The sequence below is a fragment of the Heterodontus francisci genome, chromosome 14 (assembly GCF_036365525.1).
Source record: "Heterodontus francisci isolate sHetFra1 chromosome 14, sHetFra1.hap1, whole genome shotgun sequence".
NCBI lineage: Eukaryota > Metazoa > Chordata > Chondrichthyes > Heterodontiformes > Heterodontidae > Heterodontus > Heterodontus francisci.
This window is the reverse complement of record NC_090384.1, coordinates 62,884,328-62,909,049: the sequence shown is the minus strand read 5'-3', so window position 1 is coordinate 62,909,049 and position 24,722 is coordinate 62,884,328. Positions and strand designations below refer to the sequence as shown.

General features: G+C 44.5%; 1 long non-coding RNA gene across 2 annotated transcripts in view; it reads right to left on the bottom strand.

Moving 5' to 3' along the window:
- Positions 1-5,082: 5,082 nt before the first annotated feature.
- LOC137377075 (uncharacterized) overlaps positions 5,083-24,722 on the bottom strand; it is a 38,018-nt gene continuing 18,378 nt past the window's right edge. For both annotated transcript variants that reach the window (XR_010976357.1, XR_010976358.1), the window contains exon 3: positions 5,083-5,499. This is a non-coding gene — a long non-coding RNA (uncharacterized lncRNA). The remainder of the gene's footprint in view (positions 5,500-24,722) is intronic.

Below are 24,722 nucleotides of genomic sequence, written 5' to 3'. Positions count from 1 at the left end.
GATCTCTCCCTGTCACAAAATGAAAAAGGAATATTCATCTTTGTTAGAATAATTCTCCAGATACCATTGCCCTAATTATTCATAATAAAATTGTGAGAAATTTGTAGTGATTAAGAGATGTTTCTTTTAATATGGATATTTTTTCTCCTTTCTCATAACCTTCCCTTCTCCCACCAAAATGCCTCTTTTAACTGGGCGAGTGTTTCAGTGTAAGATGCAATTTTTGGAAAATTGCTGTTACATTCACTCGCCTTTTCAGGCTTTACATTACTTGTGTATCTCGATATATTGAGCTGTATTGTGCGGCCCTGCTAAGGGTGGGCATGGAGGCGGGCTGGCACAGTATTTTGCGCTGCCAGCTGGCATGTCGGTTCCCTGGCTCCATCCCGCCCCCGGACCATTTTCCCTTAGGCAGGGTGGGGATGGGGAAGAAGGGACTACATATACAACAAAATTAACAAGAACAATTTCATCTTTTAGAAATACGTATTTTCACATCACAATCCTTATCAAATTTCAGGAACCGTAATCAGTTCTAGATCTTTACTGATAGCACTTACAAGTCAAGTCTTATATGAGGCTTGACTTAATAGTCATGTCCATGATAATAAGTTACGTATTGCAGAAAGTGTGGGTGTGGGTCGGGTAGCCGATTGTGATGTCCTTGGGATTTGAGTGAGGTTTAGCTGAGTTTGGTATAGGATATGAGGCAAAGACAGAGAGACAAAGACTGCCACAGCTGAACATAAAGGCTTCTCCTTTTATTCTGTCTTACTTTCACTTTCTCTTGTGTGTGTGTTCTGGCATGTGTGTTCTACAGCAGCCTCTAGAGTAAACAATGGACAATGCAATTGCAATTTCAAAACACTACAACAGTACACCGATTTAACTGATTAAAGCCCTATTAAGGCCTATTGTTGGAAGCTGACAAGGATTTTACAGTCGGCCTCCAGGCCCCTGGAGGTGGCGGGAACAGGGCAGTTGCCTGGTGATGGTCTCCCAGTGGCAGCCCAGGGGCCCTCGCTCCAGGCAGGTTTAGAGGCCCTACCTGTCTGCCTGCCTTCAGCTGCAGGCCACTTTGTGGAGGGGCTCCCTCCCACCACTCCCCCTACTGCACAATGGTGGCCAGGCTGCTGAGGGGATGTTTTATTTTAAATTTTAAAATACCTACAAAGGCATCCTGTTGTTGCTTTAGTGCTGGGGGGCCTCCTATAAGCCTTTCAGCTTCGAGAGCCCACCTGCCATCCTTAATTGGACAGCGAGCCTGTCTTCTGGCCACTAATTGGCCAACTCGAGGCAAAAAGATGAGTGATTATTGCCCACACAGGGCTGAGTTTAGCTCCCCCCCACCCCCACCCCCCCAGGTGTCGGGGTGTGTGGCAGGGGTGGCCTGAAGATCGCTCCGGAGAAGGCCCGCCTCCGACCTCGACGGCGTGAGGGCCCGGCCCGATCTTCACAGAGGTGGGGAGGCCTCGAGGTGGCCCCCTGCCACTTGGTGATGGGCCCAGTATTTACATATTTAAATACACTTGCATACCTGAGTTAATTGCATGCATACCGCCGCCTCCGATCCTGTTGCGATCTTCGTGCCGCTGGCCAGCACCCCTGCGCCTTCTGATCTTCGTCCTGGGAGTTGAGGCGCCACACTGGTTGGTGTGAGGGAGGAGGTCATTTTTCCTGTGCGGGAGTACGGGGGAGCAGGGATATAGGCTTCTCATTGGTGGAGGGGAAGGTAGGAAAGGGTAAAGTTTATAGCTTATGCAATTTGAGGAGGGGAAAGGTCATTTGCAAAAGGGAAGTGTTTTGGGCTGGAGAGGGCAACCATACAATTTTATGATCATGGTGGGGGGGTGGGGTAGGGGGAGTGGGAGAGAGCAAAAAGTACTGCATCTAACTGTTTTTATTATTGTCTTCCAAAATCTTAAAATCTGCCGGAAGGGCTCAAAGCCCTTTAAAAATGGCATCAGCGCCTGTGCACAGGCAGCTGACGCCATTGTTAATGACGGATGGGCCGCTCCCTCCAGATGATCAGGGGTGGGGGGGGGGGGGGCAGCGGCAGGTGGGCGGGCCACCCTGTCTATTCAAATGAGCCGGAGCACTGAAGATTGCGGCGACTCATCAACATGCAGCGCCTTTGCCCACTGCCAAGGTCGGTGGCGGCAGAAGAAGATTCTGGCCACAGAGTGGCCTCTGACCCCCATTTGCGTCTAATGACAGGGTCCCGAAGGTAGCACGGAAAATCTTGCGCATTGTGTGGGTCTGCCTTTGTTTCTCCTTTTCCTACGGTGATCTGGAGTATTCATTATTCTCTAAAAGTATTGCAGATTGATCTTGGGGATACTAATTGGGATAATCAATAGCAATAAATTGCATTTATATCGCATCTTTGATATAGTGCTTTACAAAAGGATAAAGGATAAAAGGATGCTGAGCTCTCGTGGGAGAGTTGGATAGGCGAACAAGAGCTTAAGTAAAAATCTAGAAAAAAGATAGCTTCTAAATGTTTATACCTTGGGTGTTTCTAATTTTGTTACTGTAATCTTCTTTATTTGTAATGATTTGCCAACTCCATTCAGTTGGTAGAACTCCCAGTTCCAGATCGGAAGGTGCAGGCACAAGCCCTGCATCGGTTTAAGTTTGTAATCTCGGTTGAAGCTCCACTGTAGTCGTTAGACACTGCTGCATTGTTAGGAATGACATCCTTTGGATGAGATATTCAATCAATTTAGGCGAATGTAAAAGATTCCATAGTACAAGGGTGCCACTGCTAACATTCCTTCCTCACTGATTCATTTCATGATTGCAAGATTTTACTGGTACATAATGGCTGCACATTTGCCGAGATAGCAAGAGCCGTTGGATTCAAAGAAGTAATTAATTATACAACCCACTTTGAGAGCTTTCAACATGATTAGGCCTTATGAAAGTTATTCCTGCAGCACCTATATGAATGACCAAGTTTTTAAAAATGTTGATCGGCAGTCAGTCCACAGAAATTAAAACATTTCCTCCTTTCCGCACCATTTTGTCCTTGCCTTGGTTATTTCCAAAAAGAACCTTGAAATTATACACCATTTCTCACATGCAGGAAGATGTCTCAAAGCATTTCATGATGAGGACAGGGAAATATTGGGTATGGGGCGACAGGAAAGGAAGAGATTATAACGTGGGAAACTGAACTGTGGAGAGTTTTGAGGAGATTTTTGAAAATATGCCAGGAGGTGACAATTCTATTGCTAAAGAAGCAGAGGCATGTGCAACAACAAGGCAGGAGGAGATCATTAAGCTAGTGTGGGGCAGGCCATAGAGAGATTAGAAAATAAAGAGAATTTTGAAATCAACATTCTGGGGCTCAGTGAGGCTTATATGGGATATGAGGATAATTTGAGGACGTAAGTTGTAATGTTTGGATGAGCTGAAGCTTGTGTGTTGGCTTTGATGCGGGAAGGTGGAGTTGGGGTGGAAGATGAGCCATGATCTTCTTAAATGGTGGAGCTGGCTGAAAAGGTCAAATGGCCTACTCCAGCTCCTATTTCCTATGTTCTTATGTAGAAGGGTATTGGAGAAGTCAAATATGAAGTGATGATTGGCATAGTTGTTCTGGGAGGAACGTAAGCTTGGTTTGAATAATATGCCAAATTTTAAACTTCCTTACTCAGTTTGAGATGACATTCGGAGACATTGATCAACTCAAGGCCAGAGTCTTGAAAGTGCTGAGAGCAGCTGAAGAGGTTGGCCTTGGTTTTGTTGGCAAGACATTTTGGCTCATGCAGCTCTTGATTACCAAACAGAGAATTTGAGGGTTAGTGGAGGAAGGGGCATGTGAGTTTGTAAAGATTGAAGTCACCTAGAATGAGGAGAAAGCTCAGTGAAAAGGCAAGACAAAAGAGAGGTCTCTTGTTGTCCTGCTACCAAGTAAATCAGAAACAATTAGAGAAAGATTGTTTGATCCTTTCCTTGTAGTACAAAAATAGTTTTGTGTTGCGATGGATGGTGGCCCAAGTAATCTTCACCTTTAAGCCATTTTGAAAATTATTGTCATCATTTGGTGAATCACAAATCCAATATTGAGCTGTCAAGGAATATTCCCCACATATCATTGATTTAAAAAGATTTTTCAATTATCTATAGGCACTGAATTTCATCCTACTGGATTGGAATAATTGCAACCTAAATAACATTTTAATAAATCTAAAGCAAGACTTATATTTTTTCAATCTACTCTGCTTGAGCCTCAGGATATATAAGATTCCCAAAGGATTCAATCTCATTATGTTGGCCTATTGTAAGTATTTTAGGAGTATCCATTTTCTTAGCAGATTTGAAGAACAAATCAATTAGCCTCTCTGTATTCAGGTAATCATGGATGTCAAATGGAAAAACCACAGAGGTATTGAAGAGGCCCAGGCTGAGTCTGCATTCTTATAATTAACTGCAAAATGCATATCTTTTCATCTGCAATGATCACCCTGTCATTGGGAGTGGACTGTGATGTATGAATGTGCCACATTTTGAAGTCACATGATGTGGTAGGGTGCGAGTTCATATCCACAGTGAGTTTCTAATATCTCTGGAAATGGCACATTGCAGGAAAAGCACTCTTACACACAACAGATGCAAAATTGGAGGGTAAGTTAACCTGGAACACCCTTTCACACAGCTTAATAATATTTCAGAAGACTGCATGTAGGTGATACATGCGATCTGGATGTGATAGAAGAGAGATTGATTAAAGAAATAATTCTAAATGTGTTGCAATCTCAATTATTCTGCTTGTGGACGAATATCTCCAAGTGCCAATTTTTAAAAGAGAAAAGTTGAAACCTTTTATGTTTGAAATTGTTTTTTCAGTCTTCCGTCGTGATCAGACAATGATTATATTTGTAGTCTTTGATAATTTAATTATGGCAGGTACAACAAATTTACTGTACCTCTGCCATTGTGTATACAGGACATTAGTTCATACCTTACAGAACAGTGGAGAGGGGTGGGGGTGTCAGACCACTCTTGGGCTTTCATGATACCTGTACAAATATCATTTAACACTATAGTCTTAGAAAAAATAAACCTTTAAAAGTATCATTTAATTAATGACATATATTTTAATTCACTGATTTTACTGAAGGAAACAAAAATGAAGATTATTTTGAATTTGTCTGGGGGTGCTAAATCAGAAATCTGAAGGTTCAGCACTTGTGTTGATTAGATGCAATTGTCATGGAGCAGTACATGTGGTCTCCTCGCACCCACGCCCACTGAAGGTGTGGAGTGCTCTGGCTGGCGCACAGCAGCACCTTGCAGGATGGCACAGGGACCAAGTGAGAAGATGCATGCATTCTCAGATGTGGCACTGGAGGTCCTGGTGGAGGAGGCCCAGAGCAGGATGGATGTCCTGTACTTGCCACCTTGTCCTGCTGTCTTTCTCTTCTGCAGCAGCTGGTGCTGCTCTGTCTGCCCTCGCATCCTTCTCGCATTCCTTGTTCAAACCAAGGTGGACCCCTAGCAACATGATGACCAAATTAGCACAGCACTTGCTTTTTTTTATTAAGAGACCCTTCAGAATAGTTGCTAGAGCATTGGTAAAGTCTTGACAAAGTTTCCTCGAAAGTCTCCCAATGTGTTTCAGAGTTCTTCTTTACAGCTGCAACAGCAATGTATGTGAAATGATCAGTAGCCCTTGAAGTGGTATCATTTTAAGTAATGCTTGAAATCAACATCAATGCCATATTTACTCCTAAGCAACTGGTTGCTGTTAGCAGAGGGCATTGGTTGAAGTGCTAGTCAGCAAAATGTCATGTAGCCTCTTTAATGAATGCTCGCAAGCATTCTAAGTGGCAATCAGCTGTTTAACAAGCCTCCAGGCATTTATTTCTAGCACAGTCTTCAACTCCTTTACTAAGGTGACACTTTGCACTAAACATGGGCTAAACTGGGGCTACAGCTTAAGAATTTAGAAGAGTAGGAGGCGACTTGATTGTAACATATCAGATCCTGAGGGGATCTTGACAGGGTGGATGTGGAAAGGATATTCTCCTTGTGGGAGAATCTAGAACTAGGGGTCACTATTTAAAAATAAGAAGTCGCCCGTTTAAGACAGAGATGAGGAGACATTTTTTTCTCTGAGGGTTGTGAGTCTTTGGAATTCTCTTCCTCAAAAGGCAGTGGAAGCAGAGTCTTTGAATATTTTTAAGGCAGAGGTAGATAGATTCTTGATAAGCAAGGGGGTGAAAGGTTATCAGGGGTAGGTGGAAATGTGGAGTAATTAGTTCAGCCATGAACTTATTGAATGGCAGAGGAGGCTCAAGGGGCCGAGTGGCCTACTCCTGCTCCTAATTCATATGTTCGTGTGACCCATCTTAGCCACCTCTTTACGTTTTAATGTCTAAAATATTTTCCAGAAGTGCTCTCCAGAAGAATTACTTTCATTCCTGTTATGACTGAAAATCTGGTCGCAATGAGATGACACCCTGCAAAAATATGCAACTGGACGATGCTCGCATTTGAAAGTTGTGGATGTGGCCAGTTTTGTGGGTTGATTCATTTGGATATAGGATTTGATGGACAGTTGTAAAAGATCAAGGAGATTCAGGCATATTGTAATTATGTATATAAATCATTAACATCCAAAATTCAGCAATCTTTTAAGCTGCATAATTAGTTAGTGCTCAGATTATGCATGACTCTGGGTGTAAATGTAGAGGAAACACCTGGTCACTTAGCGTCGAGTCTAAGACTCCTGGATCTGTTTCAGCTTCCTCCATTGCTGTTTCAACATCATTCATGGAGTATGTGTGTTGCTTATTTTTCTATCCTACATGTAGTGCTTTGCACCTGTCTTCCATTAATCTGTCCATATAATTATTTTATTCAATTCACTGATTTCTGAGCTGCTTCCTTCAATTCCACAGCTGTTTCCAATTTGCTATCATCAGCAAATTTGAACACTTTATTTTGATTTTCTGACTCCAGGGCATTTAGGTAAATCAGAAATATTAGTCCATCCAATAATGAGCCCTGGAATACCCCACTCAGTACTTCACCCCACTCCTCTAATGAGCACTTCTTGCTTTCTGCTCTTCAGGCATTTCTTATCCATTCCCAGAATATCCATACCCTGAATGTCCACAGTTTTGAGTTTAATGAATAGTCATTCACAGGGGATTTTGTCAATCACCTTTTGGAAGTCTTAAGTACACTATGTTGTAGGGATTTCCACATTCCATTGGGATACTACCACTTCAGAGAAGCCAAGTTTGGTCAGGTAGGATAATCCATGAATCATAATGTTGAGAATTACACAGGAAGTTGGATGAATGCTAGTGTCAGATTTTCAACTTTTCATCCAGTGTAAAGGTGATGCCGTGGATCAGCTGTCCCTTATAGAAATTGTCCAATTTTAATTTCTAGTAAAATGAATAGAAATGAAAATTTGGCAGTTTTTAAAATGGGTGCCCAATTTAATGCCTGGATCACAAGTTAGAAATCTACTTCCTGTGTAAATACATTTGAATCTGACAACCAAATGTATGGTTTGCAACTTAATTCTTTCATTGTGTTCGGCCAAGCCTTTGGCACATGCAATGTCTCTAAGCATTGGTCTTACAGAGAAAGAGACTATATTACCCCATTTTTCCCCTGGGTAGAGACATAGGGCTTAATTTTACCAGCCCCTCGATGTTGTGGATTGTGGCGGGGGGGGGGGGGGGGAATGTCTGTAAAATACCCCACAACGCCAAGAAGGCCCCGCAGCATATTACCAGCGGCGGCAAGACCTTGTCGCGTGGCCTTCATTTAAATATTAAAATGCATTAAAATAAATGGTAATGAACTTACCTGGACCGGACGGCCGTCCCACAGCGATATTACAGGTGCTAGCAGCAACTCACGCGCCTTCGGAACTCCATACGGAATTCCGAGACGAGACACTGGTGGGGAGAGGGAAGGAGTGCAAATTTCAGGGTTGGGGGACAAGCGGGGAAAACACTTTTAATTGGTGGATGGTGGAAAGGGGCCAAAGTTTAAAGTTGCTAAAGGTTGTTGGGAGGATGTGGGGAAGATCGGGATTAGCACAAATGTTTTGGGGCGGGGAATGTCCAATTAATCCATTGATTCTTCCTTGGGAATGTGCGTTAAGGGAGTGAGAATGTTATAACATGAATAACTTAAATTTCCATCATCCTTTCTCTTTAAGAATTTAAATGACATGTCAGGGCTTGAAGCCCTTTAAAAATGGCTCTGGGGCCCTTGAGGTGGCACCGGACGCCGTTGCCGGGGACGCAGCAGCTGCCCCCTCTACGTCATCGGGGGCGGCCTCTCCACCCCCTCCATTTAAATGAGGCCCTGCACAAAATATCGCAGGGGCTCAGGGACGGCGCATCCCGTGAGTGATGCAAACTGCCATCAAAGTGTGCCGCCGTGAATTGCTGCACACTTGTAAAATTCAGCCCATAACCTCCATTGATCTTTCTGATTCTAACTCTCTCGAGAACTTATTAAGGAAAGCTCAAGATCTTTACAGGTCTCCAGACATGCACACTGTCCTTGCCGATTCATTATGGCATGAAAAGTGTGATTGTGAACAAGACTCCCAGAAATGAGAGTGTTCCTACAAACCTCCTGATGGTCAATCTGTTTATCATCTAAGCATGTAACTAATCATCCTGAGCTTATTGTCCCCTTTCCTTTCCTCAAGACCATCTTGCTATCTCATTTCACAACATGATAACAAAAAGATGTCAACAGGCATAAATCGAACATCCTGCACCTCGGCAGAAGCTTAACAACACAGTTAGCTAAATTGTTACCTGACACCCTAAAGCATCCTGGGAATGACAACTCTAATCATTTTGTTATTTCTAGCTACAGTACAAATCCGCAAGCCAGTTATAAGTACAAAGAAAGCAAAAACCTTAAACATATGAGATTAAACCACATATATACATATATATAAACAAATAGGCTATCTTACACCTGAAATCCACCAATGTTACTGTAGTAACCTGCTGCACAACTGCTGGATGCTTTTTAGATATAACTCTAGCCTTGTGTTATACTGTAAAGTAGTTTAACAAAATAAGAAAATCTACCAAAGTGGGATTTTGTGCCAGATTCACTTTGTATTTGTGGAAAGAGAACAAAATCATTTTGTGTTTGGTTACCCCTCAGGATAGTGACCCAGAAGGTAGGAGTTCAGGCCAATCTGTGAAGAAAAATAAACACAGAGCAACTGTAAAAACATTGAACATGAATTCACCACATGTGACTTGTATGAAGAGGGGCAGCTACTTAGTCTGCTGGCTACAAAACATCATAGAAAAGTCGTTTTAAAGTGCTTCATTCAGTCATGCATGTTTGAACCTCAAGCAGCAATTGTGAGGCAGTACAAACTGGTACTGGGTAGCTCACCTGCAACTAGCATGCTCAATTTTTAATAATTGCCAACAACATTTTCGTCTTTAATTCTCTCAAATTAAAACTTATAGGAAGCTAAATTGGATAGTCCCTGAAAATGGGCACGGGGATTGCAATGTGCAATTACCCTGCGCCCATTCAATGTAATGCAGGCAGCATGTCAGCTTCGCTATTGTCATGATTGTTGCATGCAGCCAGTGCTAACCATACTGTTCATTAGCTGCATGCATCAGTAGTGGGGGGAGGGTGGGGGGGGGGGGGGGGGTGGGGGCAATATTGTGACTTGCTAGTACTACTTAGTTAGCCTGCACTGCAAAAAGGAAAGGCATTGTGGCTGGTGGAGGTTCTGACATCATTTGGAATAATGCTGTGCAACAAAGAACAATGGCTGACCAGGACCGAGAGCATGCAACAAGAGCATTGGTGAAGCCACACCTGGAATAGTGTGTGCAGTTTTGGTCTCCTTACAGAAGAGAAGGACATATTTGCCCTAGAGAGTGTGCAACATAGGTTCACTAGACTGGTTCCTGGGATGAGGGGATTGTCCTATGAGGAGACATTGAGTAGACAAGACCTATATTCCCTGGCATTTAAAAGAATGAGATGTGATCTAATTGAAACATATAAAATTCTTAAGGGGCTTTACAGGATAGATGATGAGAAAATGTTTCCTCTGGCTGAGGAATCTAGGACACGGGGTCACAGTCTCAGAATAAGGGGGTCATCATTTTTGGATTGAAATGAGGAGAAATTTCTTCACTCAAAGGGTTTTGAATCTTTGGAATTGCCACCCCAGAGAGCATTGAGTATATTCAAGACAGAAGTCAATAGATTTTTGGATACTGAGGGAATTAAGGGATATGGGAATAATGTGGGAAGGTGGTATTGAACTGGAAGATCAGCCATGATCTTGCTAAATGGTGGAGCAGGCTTGAAGGGCCAAATGGCCTACTCCAGCTCTTATTTCTTATGTTTTCTGATGCTGCACTAAAGGTTTTGGTGGAGGAGGTGGAAATGAGTAGAGATGGCCTGTACCTACAGGGGCGGGGTGGGGGGTGGTGGTGGTGGGTAGGAGGGAGGTGGGGGTAGAATGAGAAGGCAGTGGGAGGAGATAGACACAAAGATAAATAGGAGATGTTTTGTCCCAAGGACCTGAATGGAGTATCACAAGAAATTTAATGACCTTAGATGAGTCCTCAAGGCTAGTGAATACATCTTTAAATGCCATATCCTACCAACTGCACATCTAGCCTCAGCCACTGCTCAAGTCAGAACACTCAAATGACCCACCTTATAACCTCTATTACTCAGGTCTCATACTTAACATTCACATGCTTCCCTTCACCCTTAGCACTATTACAAGCCTCACACCCACAGCTCAGAACTTGCACACATTGCCAGCTATACAACCACGACAGCCACATCACCCAAACAGATTCCACAACACTCACTGACATACTTCCCTCTCTCTTGCAGGAGGTAGCGCACAACCGGAGGCAGAAAGAGCTAACTGGAGGGGGAGAGATGTGCTTGCATGTCCTAGCCCCCTTGGATAAAACTGTGCTCACCATTATGAAAAAGGCCATTGATGAGACGGTGGCCAGAGGCAGGGCTAAGTCCATTGCAAACCACTGTATCCTCTTACCTAATTCTCCTTCTCATATCCCACTTCCCCCAATCTCTTCGGACTGTGAAGCTGCTGAGGTGTAAGCATGCACCTCTTACCCTTCCTGCACCCATAATGTAACTCTTGTCCCTTTTCTCTTCCAGCTACATGAAAACTGCAACCTGGCCAGGCAGTGGAGGAAGACCATGATGGTAGCGATGATGAAGACATGCCATCACTTGCTTTCATACAGACAGCTGCCTGTTCTGTTACCGGCACTGCATGTGATTTTACAGGTAAGCATAGAGGCAGGATTTGTACATGGTGAGGCACTGGACACAAGTGTACTGCAGCCAGGGCAGAGGGCAAGGATATTGCAGGTGTCAGCTCACTGGAGGATGAGGTTGCACATGGGTTTTGCTGCAGAAGACTCAGATGAGGTCTTGGATGGGCCAGACTACAGAAAATAGTATTATGAAATGGTGCAAGGACTAGGGGACACAGATTGAAAGTTTTAGGCAATAGATGCAGGGGGGAATATGAGGAAGCACTTTTTAACACAGTGGGTGGTAATGACCTGGAACTCACTGCCCACAGGAGTGGTGGAAGCGGAGACAATCAATGACTTCAAGAGGATGTTGGATGGCCACCTGAGAGAAATAGACTTGTCGGGCTATGGGGATCGAGCCGGGGAGTGGGACTGACAGCATAACTCTGTGGAGAGCCAGCACGGGCTTGATGGGCTGAATGACCTCCTTCTATACTGTAAATGACTTTATGACTCTAAAAAGGCTAATGGTGGTACACACCGAAATGCTTGTTGCATTGGGAAGTCTAGCACAAAGCCTCCATTTAATGTCAAGGGGTATGGAGGAGTCCAGCACCAACTTTATACAAGACTTTGTGCAGAGCTTGGAGCCTGTCTTTCTCGCATTGAACTAATGGTTACCTCCATCAACACACTAATGGAGCCAACCATGATGCAGCATCTGATGGTTCATGTCTCAGCTTAATTTAAGTGCTGCCATGGAAGCTCAGACTACTGCCATGGAAGCACATCATGGCTCTGGATACCAGTATTCAAAGTCTCTTCCATGGTGTCACAGCAGTTCAGCAATATGTCCTCTAACAGACTACTAGGATTGCTGAGGCATTGCCCTGTGGCAGTGGCTCCATGGAGTATGAACCTGCTGCCCTCTCTCAGGAATAGTGATCCCTCCCCTGCCATTCTGCCAATGCCCATTCTGTTGCCAGTCAGCCAGCTAGCCCAGACTGCTGCCACCCATACTGAAATGGAGCAGTCGGAAGTTGGGTCATCCCCCAAGGCCAGCTGCAATTTCCTCCACTGAATGTCAGAAGCCTTCCATCAGCCATGCTGCAGCCCCTGGGGTAGCACTGTGTAGGAAAAACTGCACTGCGACTGCAGAAGGAGCTCTTCAGCCACTAGCGAGGAGGATCCTTGCAATGACCTTCCATGTGGCAGACAGCAGGGAGATTCCTTTGTAATTGCCACGATTGGTCCTATCTCCCTTCTTGAATACATTCAAGATCACAGCGTCCCTGGCAAGCACTCTTCATCCCAGATGAGGGATATGAAGTTGTGCAGTCATGCCAGGAGGATATCTCTGCCATGTTTCCGGATTTCAGCAGGGATTCCATCTGCTCCAGAGGCCTTGTTGTTCTTCAGCTGTTGGAAGGCTTTTTCAACCTTGCTCCAGACTGGGGTAGCACCGAGACTGAGCCGGACAGGGCGTTGAGGGATGGAATTGAGGACATTCAAGTCAAAGACAGAGTCTCAGTTGAGACTTCTTCAAAAGGTTCTCTTCCTGTCCTTGATGAGTTCTCCTCCATGCTTGGATCTCAGTGGGGTGGGCCCATGAGTGCTTGGGCCAAAGATCACCCTGACAGCGCTGAAGAAACTGTGCATGTCTTTGTTGTCTGCAAGTTGCTGGGTCTCTTGTGCTCTTTCTACTCACCACTTGTTTTTTATGTCCCAGGTTTTATGCTGCACCGCTGTCTTCAGGAACCTGTAGGGTGGCTGCCTTACCTTGGGTGTGTGGTGGTTTCCCATCTGCACAAACGTTGCACTTAAGCTCAGTTAGGTTCTGTACTTCTTGGTCATTCTCATTAAACCAGTCATGATGTTTCCTAGTGAAGAAGCCAATCTAAACACTTGGAAAATGAAAGTCCTCTTCCAACCAGCTCCCACAGCACAACACCTCCCCCTGCCAATCAAGATCCATGGCAAGTTCCTGGAAAATGTGGACCATTTTCCACATCTTGGGAGCCTCCTCTCGGAGAAGACAGATATAGACGACAAGGTTCATCATTGCCTCCAATGTGCCAGTTCAGCCTTCAGCCCACTGAGTAACAGAGTATTTGAGGATCAGGATTTCAAACCTGAGATTAAGATCATGGTTTACCAGGCAACCGTGATCCCTGCGCTCCTGTATGCTCCTGCCTACAGCAGGAACCTCAAAGCACTGGAGAGGTAGCACTAGAGGTGTCTTCGCAAGAACCTCCAAATCTGGTGACAGGAAAGAAGATACAACAGCAGCATCCTCTCCCAAGCCAGCATCAGGGCGCTAATCACCCGAAACCAGCTCTGCTGGGCAGGACATGATGTTCACATGCCTGACACCAGACTCATGAAGCAGATGTTCTACTCAGAATGGCAGGAGACTCCCAGGAGGACAGTGGAAATATTTAGAGATGCCCTCAAAGCATCCCTGAAGGGATCAAACATCCCCATCGATTCGTGGGAGTCCCTGGCTCATGACCGTCTTAGATGGAGAAAGCTTATTCGGGAAGGCATCATACATTCGAGGGACTTCTTCAGGAATATGTGGAGGTTAAGTCGAGGCAATGGAGGGAGCACACAAACTTCCAAACTACTCAACTGCCTGATCCTTCAATCACCACCTGCCCCTCATGTGGCAGAGTCTGCAGATCACACATTGGACTTATCAGCCATCTCAGAACCCATCAAACCGGAGTGGAAGTAAGTCATCCTCGATCCCGAGGGACTGCCTAAGAAGAAGAAGTGCACTGTGTAGGAGCAGTACAACAGGCAAAGGCACACAGAAGACAAGGGTGATTAGTTTCATTTTGTATTCAATATGGCATGATAAATTTGGTCTGGAATATTTATTTTGTGGTGGCTTTTATTTCTGCATCGTGGTCAAGTGGACGCTGTGATTTATATTTTTTATTTATATTTAGAGATACAGCACTGAAACAGGCCCTTCGGCCCACCGAGTCTGTGCCGACCATCAACCACCCATTTATACTAATCCTACACTAATTCCATATTCCTATCACATCCCCACCACCTACCTATACTAGGGGCAATTTATAATGACCAATTTACCTATCAACCTGCAAGTCTTTGGCATGTTGGAGGAAACCGGAGCACCTGGAGGAAACCCACGCAGACACAGTGAGAACTTGCAAACTCCACACAGGCAATACCCAGAATTGAACCCAGGCCGCTGGAGCTGTGAGGCTGCGGTGCTAACCACTGCGCCACTGTGCCGCCCTAAATGTTCAATATCAGAGAATGTGAGGAATGTGGGACTGTTGATGAATGGGGAATTGGGGTTGACAAACTCCTTAGTGAAGTGGAGGCATCTCAAACATTGGTACTTGCCGAGGTTCAGGTAGGAAAATTGCTCCCTCAACATCCTGGGTGGATATGCCCGCATGCTGAGAACCCTTCTCCGCCTCCTCCTCCCTCTTCTAGCAGCTTGTCCTTCTGTGTGTCACCTCTGGTCATTCGCATAGGCATGCTCAATACCAAGAGAAAGGCCTTCTAGTGCACCCACGTCTGGGAGCACCTGGTTGTGCAGAAGCCTTGAAGTCAGCAAGAAGTCCTTCAGTACCTGTCACAGCACTCCTAGTAGACTCCTGAAACTTGCAACGACTATATAAAGCACCAAAAATGTGTAGAATTGCAGCAATAGGCAGAAGAAATCAACAAGCAACTAAACTCTAAGTAGTTGATAGTCCCTTTTAAAGCACTAGTTTTTGGGGGAGGGGTGGTCCTTCTTGCTGCTTAATGCATCAACTGGAGCATAGAGCTCCAAAATAGCTGGCGTTGCTCTTTCCTCTAGGTTTCCCCTGTGCTATTGTGCATTTTCTATGTGAGAGAGTGCATGGATAACCTCCAAGCTTTTGCCTATTGCATTCTGTAGCCACCCATTAGCAGGTATGTGAGAACATTACAGGATGATATGCCCAGCATTATTTTTTGTCTCTTCTTGCAAAGGAATTCATTCCATCCATATCTGCACCTGCCTCAGTTGGAACTACTATGAACGGGAACCTGTGCTACAGAGAATGGACCATTAAGATCAGATTATGCTTGTCTAATGAGGGTGAGTGAGTTTGAGTGTATGGTGTAATTCAGGTTATCAATTCAGCAGTTATTGCAGGCTTGCTTCAATTAGAATCACAGAATGGTTACAGTACAGAAGGAGGCCATTTGGCCCGTTGTGTCTGTGCCGGCTCTCTGCAAAAGCAACTCACATAGTCCCACTCCCCAGCCTTTTTCCTGTAGACGTGCAATTTTTTTCTCTTCAGATAATTGTCCAGTTCTCTTTTGAAAGCACGATTGAATCTGCCTCCATCACACTCTCAGGCAGTACACTCCAGATTCTAAACACTCACTGTGTAAGAGTTTCTCCTCCTGTCACAGTTACTTCTTTTGCCAATCACCTTAAATCAGTGTCCGCTGTTTCAAGGCCCTTCCGCCAATGGGAACAGTTTCTCCCTATCTACTCGGTCAGATCCCTCATCATTTTGAACACCTCCATCAAATCTCCTCTTGATCTTCTCCTCTCCAAGGAGAATAGCCCCAGTTTCTCCATCTATCCACATAACTGAAGTTCCTCATCCCTGGAACTATTCTCATGAATCTTTTCTGCACCCTCTCTTATGCCTCACATCCTTCCTAAAGTGTGGTGCCCTGAACTGGACACAATACTCCAGTTGAGGCTGAATCAGTGTTTTATACAGGTTTATCATAACTTCCTTGTTTTTGTTCTCTATTCCCCTATTTATAAAGCCCAGGATCCCATATGCTTTCTTAACTGCTTTCTCAACCTGCCCTTTCACCTTCAATGATTTGTGCACATATATCCCAGGACCTTCTGCTTCTGCACCCCTTTTAGAATTGTATCTTTTATTTTATATTGCCCCCTCTCGTTCTTCCTACCAAAATGAATCACTTCACTCTTCTCTGCATTAAATTTCATCAGCCACTCATCTGCCCATTGGTTGCTTTGAATTAAGACTGTGACTTACGATCAGTTTATTTGATCAAATAATGATTCTGACAGGGCACTAGCAAAACATGCAAATTTAATACTCGCTTATCAAATATTTCACTGACCGTTCAGGCAACCAGAAAGCCCAAATGTGCCTGAGACTTGGTGTTATTTTAAAAGACCATCAGTTTGTTTAACAACTGGATGGCTTGAATATTATACTGTGACCATGAATACATATTAGAGTGCCTAGGTTACTTTTTTATTGTTGCTTGAGATAATGGGGGCAGGCTGTTGCAGATTATGAGGATATAGATCACACAATGGCGACACAAAGCATACTGAGGTTACATCATGTTACAGAACCAGGTCCAACTGGTCTACACCAGCAATTATGATCGTCACGAGCCTCCTTTCCTCTTTATCTTCATGTAACCCTATCAGCATGTCTTTCGATTCCTTTCTTCCTCTATGCTATTTACATCTATGTTATTTGCCTCAACTACTCTTGGTGGTAGGCAGTTCCACATTCTCTCACTCTTTGGGTAAAGAAGATTCTCCTGAATTCTCTATTGGATTTATTAGTAACTAATTAAAGTTATGGCTTCTCAAAGTGGAAACATTTTTCTACATCTCCCCTGTCAAACACTTTCATTATCATAAAGACCTGTATCAGGTCACCTGATAGAGAAGAGCCCTAGCCTGTTCAGCCTTTCCTGATAAGTATATCATTTCAGTCTGAGGATGGATTTTCAGCCCCCATTGGGGCCAGGTTCGGAGGCAGGCAGGAGCAAAAAATAGCCCAACGGCCAACATGTCAGTTCTCCGGCTCCATCCTGCCTCTAAGCCATTTTTTCAGAGGTGGGATTGGGGGCCGGAAGGGCTACCCAGCTGCACATGGCAGCTTGCCGACCAGGCTCATTGAGAGCCTAATTGAGGGCAATTAAAGGAGGCCGACCAGAAAATTCCAGTCAGCCTCTAGTTTCCCGCAGGCGTGGGCATTCGTTTAGGTGCCAAGAGGTGGCTGGCTGGTGGCAGGCTGGGGTGTCAGCTCTCCGGGCAGGCCTAGAGGTCCTGTCTGCCTGCCTGGGTGTAGGAGCAGCTACAGGCTGCCCTTTAGAGGGGCTCTCTCCCTGCCCTACTGCAGCCCCCGCACCCCACCACCACCCCCCCCCCCCCCGCCACCTCACCCCCCCCACTGATGGCCTGGCTGCAAAACCCATTCTTTAATTAAAGATTTAAAAAGTTGGAGAGAGGGTACCGCCATCTTGAAGCACCCTCTCTCTTACTAACCTTCCATTACAGACAGCTGCTCCCTTCAAGCTGGAGTGCCTCTGATTGGCCCTCCAGCTCCAAGAGCCTGCCCATCATCCTTAATTGGACAGCAAACCTTTCTCCAGGTCAGTTAAGGGGGTGCCCCCTTTAAAATCCCAATGAGTGACTGCTTTCCTCCAACCATCACCACCACGCACCCCCTCACCCCACACCCCCCCCCCCCCCACCCCCTCCCCAGTGGCTGATTTGGAACCCGGAAACAGTACTGACCTCTTTTTCCCACTCCTTGAAGGGGCCCCAGTATCATCCTTGTGAACCTTTTTTTGCACCTATTTGAGTGCTTCTATATTATTTTATAATATGGAGACCAGAAGTGTGCACTGTACTCAGTGTAGTCTAATTAAGGTTCAAAACCAGTTTAACATATCTTCTCTGTGTTTTAATTCTATCCCTCCAGAAATGAGCTCCAGTGCGTGTGTTTTTTAAAATGTTTTATTAACCTGTGTCACTACTTTTAGTGACTTGTATATCTGTATACCCAGATCCCTCTCGATCTCATTTAGATATTATCCAAGCAGTATTTGGCCCCTTTATTATTCCACCAAAATGTATCACTTTACACTTCTCTATATTGGAATTAATTTCCCAATTACACACTCATTCTGCAAGCTTATTAATGTCCTCTTGTATTTTGTTACATTTGTTTGTATTAATTATATTGCCCCATCAGCCCCAGTTTCATGTTGCCTGCAAATGCTGAACTTGTAATTTCCAATTCCTGAGTTCAGGAATTAATATAATTGGCTATTCTAGGCCTGGTTATGTGCAATGAGGCAGGATTAATTAATGACCTCAAAGTAAAGGAGCCTCTAGGCAACAGTGATCCTACCATGATTGAATTTTGCATTCAGTTTGAGGGAGAGAAGAATGGATCTAAGACTAGGGTTTTCAATTTAAATAAAGGCAATTACAAAGGTATGAAGACTGAGCTGCCTAAAGTGAACTGGGAAATTAAGTTAAGGTATAGGTCAGTAGAGATGCAGTGGCAGACATTTAAGGAGATATTTCATAACACTCAGCAAAGATACATTCCAGTGAGAAAGAAAGACGCAAGGAGAAGGATGCTAAAGAAGTTAAAGAAAGTATCAAATTGAAAGAAAAAGTGTACAATTCTGTGAAGATTAGTGGTAGGTCAGAAGATTGAACAGAACTTAAAAATCAAAAAGATATATTTTTTAAAAATGGAGAAATTAGAATATGAGAGAAAGCTAGCTAGAACTATAAAAACAGATGGTACGAGTTTCTACAAGTATTTAAAAAGGAAAAGAATAACAAAAGTGAGTGTGGGTCCTTTAGAGAATGAGTCTGGGGAATTAATAATGGGAAATAAGGAAATGGCGGAAACGTTGAACAGATATTTTGTATCTGCCTTCACTATACAAGACACAAATAGCATCCCAGAAATAATTGTAAATCAAGAGGTGAAAGGGAGGGAGGAACTTAAAACAATTACAATCACCAGAGAAAGGGTACTGAGAAACTATTCGAACTAAAGGCTGACAAGTCCCCAGAACCCGATGGACTTCATTCTAGGGTCTAAAAATAAGTGGCTGTGGAGATAGTAGAAGCATTGGTTGTAATTTTCCAAAATTCTCTGGATTCTGGAAAGGTCCCATCGGATTGGAAAATAGCGAATGTAACTCCTCTACCCAAGAAAGGAGTGAGACAGAAAGAAGGAAACTATAGGCCAGTTAACCTAACTTCTATCATAGGGAAAATGCGAGAATCTATTATTAAGGAGGTTATAGCAGGGCACTTAAAAAATCTTTACGTGACCAGGCAGAATCAACATGGTTTTGTGAAAGGGAAATCATGTTTGACTAATTTATTAGCGTTTTTGAGGAAGTAACAAGCAATGTGGATAAAGGGGAATCTGTAGATGTGGTGTACTTGGATTTCCAAAAGACTTTTGATAAGCCACCACATCAAAGGTTACTACTCAAAAGAAGAGCTCATCGTGTAGGGGGTAATATTTTAGCATGGATAGGGGATTGGTTAGCCAATAGGAAGCAGAGAGTAGGAATAATTGGTCATTTTTGGGTTGGCAAGCTGTAACCAGTGGAGTGCCACAGGGATCAATGCTGGGGCCTCAACTATTTACAATTTATATCAATGACTTGGAGGAAGAGACCAAATGTATGGCTGCTGAATTTGCTGATGACACAAAGATAGGTAGGAGAGTAAGCTTTGAGGAGGATATAAGGAGTCTGCAAAGGGATTTCAATAGGTTAAGTGCGTGGGCAAAAATTTGGCAGATGGAGTATAATGTGGGAAAATGTGAACTTGTACATTTGGTATGAAGAATAGATAAGCAGTTTATTATTTAAATGGAGAGAGATTGCAGAACTCTGCAGTACAGAGGGATGTGGGCGTCCTGGTACATGAATCACAAGAAGTTAGTATGCAGGTACAGCATGTGATTAGGAAGGCAAATGGAATGTTGTTGTTTGTTGCAAGAGGAATGGAATACAAAAGTAAGGAAATTTTGCTCCAGTTGTACAGGGCATTGGTGAGACTACATCTGGAGTATTGCATACAGTTTTGGTCTCCTTACTTAAAAAAGGATATAATTGCATTAGTTCAGAGAAGGTTCATTCGACTGATTCCTGGGATGAAGGGGTTATGAGGAAAGGTTGGACAGGTTGGGCCTGTATCCATTGGAGTTCAGAAGAATGAGAGGTGATCTTATTGAAACATATAAGATCCTGGGGGGACTTGACAGGGTGGATGCTGAGAGAATGTTTCCCCTTATGAGAGAGACTAAAACCAGGGGTCTCCCATTTAAGATGGAGAGGAGGAGTTGTTAGGCTGTGGAATTCCCTTCCCTGGAGAGCAGTGGAGGCAGGGTCATTGAATATTTTTAAGGCTGAGCTAGATAAATTCTTGATTGACAAGGAAGTCAAAGGTTATAGGGGGTTGACAGAAAATTATAGGCCGGTGAGCCTTACGTCGGTGGTAGGGAAACTATTAGAGAGGATGATTCGGGACAGGATTTACTCCCATTTGGAAACAAACAAACTTATTAGCGAGAGACAGCATGGTTTTGTGAAGGGGAGGTTGTGTCTTACTAATTTGATTGACTTTTTTGAGGAAGTGACGAAGATGATTGATGAAGGAAGGGCAGTGGATGTTATCTATATGGACTTCAGTAAAGGCTTTGACAAGGTCCCGCATGGCAGACTGGTACAAAAGGTGAAGTCACACGGGATCAGAGGTGAGCTGGCAAGATGGATACAGAACTGGCTCAGTCACAGAAGACAGAGGGTATCAGTGGATGGGTGCTTTTCTGAATGGAGGGATGTGACTATTTGCTGTTTGTAGTATATATAAATGATTTGGAGAAAAATGTAGCTGGTCTGATTAGTAAGTTTGCGGACGACACAAAGGTTGGTGGAGTTGTGGATAATGATGAGGATTGTCAGAGGATACAGCAGGATATAGATCGGTTGGAGACTTGGGCGGAGAAATGGCAGATGGAGTTTAATCCGGACAAATGTGAGGTAATGCATTTTGGAAGGTCTAATGCAGGTGGGAGGTATACAGTAAATGGCAGAACCCTTAGGAGTATTGACAGGCAGAGAGATCTGGGCGTACAGGTCCACAGGTCATTGAAAGTGGCAACGCAGGTAGATAAGGTAGTCAAGAAGGCATATGGCATGCTTGCCTTCATCGGTCGGGGCATAGAGTATAAAAATTGGCAAGTCATGTTGCAGCTGTACAGAACCTTAGTTAGGCCACACTTAGAATATTGCTTGCAATTCTGGTCGCCACACTACCAGAAGGACGTGGAGGCTTTGGAGAGGGTACAGAGGAAGTTTATCAGGATGTTGCCCGGTCTGGAGGGCATTAGCTATGAGGAGAGGTTGGAAAAACTCGGATTGTTTTCACTGGAACGACGGAGGTGGAGGGGCGACATGATAGAGGTTTACAAAGTTATGAGTGGCATGGACAGAGTGGATAGTCAGAAGCTTTTTCCCAGGGTGGAAGAGTCAGTTACTAGGGGACATAGGTTTAAGGTGCGAGGGGCAAAGTTTAGAGGGGATGTGCGAGGCAAGTTTTATACACAGAGGGTGGTGAGTGCCTGGAACTTGCTGCCAGGGGAGGTGGTGGAAGCAGATACGATAGCGACGTTTAAGAGACACCTTGACAAATACATGAATAGGAAGGGAATAGAGGGATATGGGCCCCGGAAGTGCAGAAGGTCTAAGTTTAGGCAGGCATCAAGATCGGCGCAGGCTTGGAGGGCCGAATGGCCTGTTCCTGTGCTGTACTGTTCTTTGTTCTTTGTTTGAAAGTAGAGTTGAGGCCACAATCAGATCAGCAATGACCTTATCAAATGATAGAGCAGGCTCGAAGGGCTGAATGGCTTACTCCTGATCCTAATTTTTATGTTCATATGACCTGGAACTCATTGCCCACAAGGGTGGTGGAAGCGGAGATGATCAATGATTTCAAAATGGAATTGGATTGGCACTTGAAGGAAATAAACTTGCAGGGATACAGGTATCAAGCGGGGGAGAGGAACTGATTGGATTTTTCAGTGGACAGCCGGCATGGACTCGATGGGCCAAATGGCCTCCTTCTATGCCATAAATGACTCTATGGCCAGAATTTTATGTTCCCCCCCACAGGAGCGGGATGGTGGTGGGGGTGGGGTGTGGTGGTGGTTGTAAACGTTGAGTGCGAGGTGCGGGGCATGGGGGGGCTTCACAACACTTTCCCACCCCCACTGCAATTTTACGAGAGGCAATGGCGGCAAGAAATGGCCCACCCAATCAAGGCCCTTAAACGGCCAATTACCTGCCACTTAAGGACCTCCTCTCCCATGGCCGCTTGTATTTTACCAGCTTTGGGAGGGTGGCTCCGGCCCCCAGAGTGGCACCAGGTAAAACTGGGGAGAAAACCCTCCTGATCGGGCACTCTGTTGCCCAGGGAGGGCATCCCCCCCCCCCCCCCACCAAGGCCCAACTGCCCTCACTGTACAACACTACTCCTGCCTCCAACAAACCCCCCTTGCCTAGCCAGGGCCTGGCTGATTGTCTCTGGCGAGGCTCCAGAGACTTAAACCTTTTCCAGGCGACGTCCACGATCCCACAGTAGCTGGGTGCAGTCCCAGCAGTGGACACCGCTGATTGTCCGGCAGCTCCATTAGGCGGGACTTCCTGCCTCAGAGGGGCGGAAGCCCCGCTCAAGGTCAATTAAGGGCGTAGGGAGGGTGAAATCCTGGTGAGGTTCCCCAAGCCCAGTGGAGGCGGGCTCGCCCCTGAATTTTTGGCTGGTGGGCAGGACCTCCTGTCCAACATAAAAGTGTGGCCGATGACTCTAATGTACATTGTGAACCACAGATTAGTCATTAAATTGCTGACATTATGAGTATGAGTGGTCTCTCAATAATGCTCATTTAAACTCCACAGTTTCAAAGAAACACTGTTCAAAAGAACAATGGTCAGAATCATATCCAGATATATGTTCATATATTTTGTAATATATTACAAATCATCGAAGTAGCTACATTTCTTTTATAACTGTGTATTTGAGAAATATCTCAAAAATACCCAACAGAAAAGGAATTAATCTAAAAGCAGGACATTCTAAAAGGACTGTACTCTTATTTAATTTTGAGCTGAGTCTCTGAATAAAGGTTTTGGATCTGTTACGACCAGGTGAGAAAGAGGTCTAGGGTTCCCTTTCATAGAGAGAGGCAGCACTGAAACAGACCCTTCAGCCCACCGAGTCTGTGCCGAACATCAACCACCCATTTATACTAATCCTACATTAATCCCATATTTCCTACCATATCCCCACCTTCCCTCAATGCTCCTACCACCTACCTACACTAAGGGCAATTTACCAATTTACCTATCAACCTGCAAGTCTTTGACTGTGGGAGGAAACCGGAGCACCTGGCGGAAACCCACACGGTCACAGGGAGAACTTGCAAATTCCACACAGACAGTACCCAGAACTGAACCCGGGTCGCTGGAGCTGTGAGGCTGCGGTGCTAACCACTGCGCCACTGTGCTGCCCTTTCAGCCTGCACCTGGTCTTACTGTAACAGGGTTTTTAACACACCATGTTTTTAGCTCCCCCTTGGTGAATCCTTGTTCACCGCTTTCCAATTATAAGGCAAAGAAACCAGCACAAACAGGCTTTCTTAGATTGAAAGAAGAAAGATTGAAGTTTATTCAACTTAAATTTAAACTCCCATTTGGTTGACACCTACGGATACATGACGCGCCCATGCTAGCATGCATACGCAATACACACATGCAAATAGAGACAGAAAAGAGCAGAAGAAAAATAAAGTGGAAAAGTTTAAGGCAATATCTGAAGAGTTTTTGTTACGGTTCTTTGAGCTCACTGTAGAGTCCTTGATTGTAGGTAGATCTTGCTTTTCGTTGGAGTCCAGTATTCTTCTTAAACCTTGTTCGCTGAAGGAGACTTTTCTCTCTTAGGGTTCATGTGTCTTCAGTGGATTCAGAGGCTTGTGAGAAACAAATGGGAGCAGACAGGAGAGATCTTCTCAGTTCAGGAGCAAACAGGCGTTATGAGTTCAAACTGTTTGTACAACTTAGAAAAACCCAGGTTGCCAAGCAGATTAGTTCGGTGACTAACTGGTCTGACCATGTCTTGGGTTGTATCACCTTAGCAGTCTCTGGAATGCTCCTCTTACACACAATACCTGGTGGTCAAGGTCCATTGTGGGTTGAATGTGTAAGGGAATGGTCCTTTGTCCTTCCAATCACCGTCTGTTAATAGGCAAATGTATTTTCCAGCCATGGCTGATCTGTTTAACTCCACTTTCTTCACTCCAGTAACAGTTTAAAGTCAATGTTCATGACAAAATTAATGTGCCTCATTCTTGACAGATGGGGGCCTAGCATGACAGATCCCTCAAAAGTTGTTTGTGCAGATGTACAGATGCATGTATAACTTTTCAACATTTGTATGAATGTGTGAAAATCCAGTAATCATGTGCTGTGTGGGCCCCTCGCTGGCTCAGCCTGGCATCTGGTGTAAAATAAGATATCATAAACCTGTGAGGCAGTGTATGTGAGGAAACAAAGTCTAAGAAGTCCCTTCATGTGAACAAAGACAAGGTT